General features: G+C 53.6%; 1 non-coding gene across 1 annotated transcript in view; it reads left to right on the top strand.

Annotated features, from left to right (window-relative positions):
• Positions 1–2,190: 2,190 nt before the first annotated feature.
• LOC143279317 (small subunit ribosomal RNA) overlaps positions 2,191–2,500 on the top strand; it is a 1,829-nt gene continuing 1,519 nt past the window's right edge. Inside the window, exon 1 of the ribosomal RNA XR_013054858.1 lies at positions 2,191–2,500. This exon is cut by the window's right edge and continues 1,519 nt beyond it. This is a non-coding gene — a ribosomal RNA (small subunit ribosomal RNA).

The raw sequence follows: 2,500 nt of genomic DNA, 5'->3' as shown, positions 1-2,500 counted from the left end.
AGTAAAAAATTGCCAAAATACTTTCTGGGCCCTCAAAAAAAGGCCTACTCCTCAACGCCTGCTCCCGTCCATGCCGAACCGCGTTTTCTATCAACTTTGGCATGCTCGGAGAGAGAAAAAAGGAAAAAAAGAAAAAAAAGGTCCAGTAAAGGTTGTGGATAAAAGTAACCGGCTTTGGAGAATTGCCTGAATCCTTCCGGCGCTGTGAAAAAAAAAGACCAAAAAAAAGACCTGGTCGTCAACGCCTGCTCCTGTCCATGCCAAACGGCGTTTTCCTCTCAACTTTGGCATGCTCGCTGAGGAAAAGGCAGGTAAAGGTTGTGGATAAAAAGTAAACGCGCTGTGGAGAATTGCCCAAATCGTTCAGGCGCCGTGAAAAAAAGAAAGACGTAGTCGTCAACGTCTGGTCCCGTCAATGGCGAAGGGCGTTTTCTCTCAACTTTGGCATGCTCGCTGAGGAAAAGGCAGGTAAAGGTTGTGGATAAAAGTCCGAAGAACCTCGCTACAATTGCCAAAATCTTTCCGCTGCCATTCAAAAATGGACTACTCCTCCACACCTCCTCCCGTCCATGCCAAACGGCGTTTTCTCTCAACTTTGGCATGCTCGGAGAGAAAAAAAGGCAGGTAAAGGTTGTGGATAAAAAAGTAAAAAATTGCCAAAATACTTTCTGGGCCCTCAAAAAAAGGCCTACTCCTCAACGCCTGCTCCCGTCCATGCCGAACCGCGTTTTCTATCAACTTTGGCATGCTCGGAGAGAGAAAAAAGGAAAAAAAGAAAAAAAAGGTCCAGTAAAGGTTGTGGATAAAAGTAACCGGCTTTGGAGAATTGCCTGAATCCTTCCGGCGCTGTGAAAAAAAAAGACCAAAAAAAAGACCTGGTCGTCAACGCCTGCTCCTGTCCATGCCAAACGGCGTTTTCCTCTCAACTTTGGCATGCTCGCTGAGGAAAAGGCAGGTAAAGGTTGTGGATAAAAAGTAAACGCGCTGTGGAGAATTGCCCAAATCGTTCAGGCGCCGTGAAAAAAAGAAAGACGTAGTCGTCAACGTCTGGTCCCGTCAATGGCGAAGGGCGTTTTCTCTCAACTTTGGCATGCTCGCTGAGGAAAAGGCAGGTAAAGGTTGTGGATAAAAGTCCGAAGAACCTCGCTACAATTGCCAAAATCTTTCCGCTGCCATTCAAAAATGGACTACTCCTCCACACCTCCTCCCGTCCATGCCAAACGGCGTTTTCTCTCAACTTTGGCATGCTCGGAGAGAAAAAAAGGCAGGTAAAGGTTGTGGATAAAACTCCAAAACCTCGCTACAATTGCCAAAATACTTTCTGGGCCCTCAAAAAAAGGCCTACTCCTCAACGCCTGGTCCCCAGGCACGTGCTGGGGGGCCTCAACTCAGGCTCTGCCCAATGTGGATCAAGGTCCACCTTCGCAGCGCCTTATGCGACACCCTGGTTGTGGGGGACGCGGCGTGGCGTGGCGGATCGCTCCGGTCGGCGCACAGCCGGCAACGGTCGACCCGTCCGCCTGGCTTTACTGCCCCCGCGCTTCTGTCTTTTGCACTGGCAAGCTAGCGACCGCTCGGCGTGCGAGGCCCGAGTCGGGGGACGGGAGTCTCGGGAGCCCACCAGCTCCCCGCAGGCTACCCGCCCGGCTGCCGAGCTTCCCGCCTGCGCGTCCAAGTGTGAACGCGCACGGCCGCCTCGCCGGGCTTCCTTTGCCGGGGCTCGGCTTGTCGGCCGGCGTCTCACGGTCCGTAGAAGGTTCGGTGCGTTCGCTGACGACGGGTCGAGAGAAGCGTTTTCTCTCCTCCCTCACTGACGGTCGTTGGTGCTCCCCAGCCCCTTCGGCGTCCCAAAGCGTAACGCCTGCTTCATCTCGTCAAGGGCGCGCCCGTCTCTAACCGGGCGTCGTCCGGCACGTGGAAACGGGCGGGAGACGGTGTCGAGGAGGAAGAAAGGGTGGGGTCCGGTCCGGTCCGGTCTGGTCTCCTCCTCCTCCTTCTTCTTCTTGGCGCGCCTCCCGCCGAGACCGATGGATTCGTTGCACTCTCAGGCCCTGAATCTGTTGTCCGGTGGTTTCAGTTGATAGTGCTGCCGCGGACCGCCCACGGAAAGAGCTCAGCCCTCGTTTCTGTGAGCAGCGGTCCCAACTGGCGCTGCAACCGTCTCCCGGGGGCACGCAGAATACGGGTTGCATTCTGGTTGATCCTGCCAGTAGTCATATGCTTGTCTCAAAGATTAAGCCATGCATGTCTAAGTTCACACCCTCGTACGGTGAAACCGCGAATGGCTCATTAAATCAGTCGAGGTTCCTTAGATGATCCAAATTTACTTGGATAACTGTGGTAATTCTAGAGCTAATACATGCCGACCAGCTCCGACCCCTCGGGGAAAGAGCGCTTTTATTAGTTCAAAGCCAGTCGGGTTCTGCCCGTCCTTTGGTGACTCTGGATAACTTTGTGCCGATCGCATGGCCTCGAGCCGGCGACGCATCTTTCAAATGTC

Source organism: Babylonia areolata, unplaced genomic scaffold (assembly GCF_041734735.1).
Source record: "Babylonia areolata isolate BAREFJ2019XMU unplaced genomic scaffold, ASM4173473v1 tig00055310, whole genome shotgun sequence".
Lineage (NCBI taxonomy): Eukaryota > Metazoa > Mollusca > Gastropoda > Neogastropoda > Buccinidae > Babylonia > Babylonia areolata.
The sequence above is the reverse complement of the archived record's forward strand: the minus strand, read 5'-3'. Positions and strand labels throughout refer to the sequence as shown.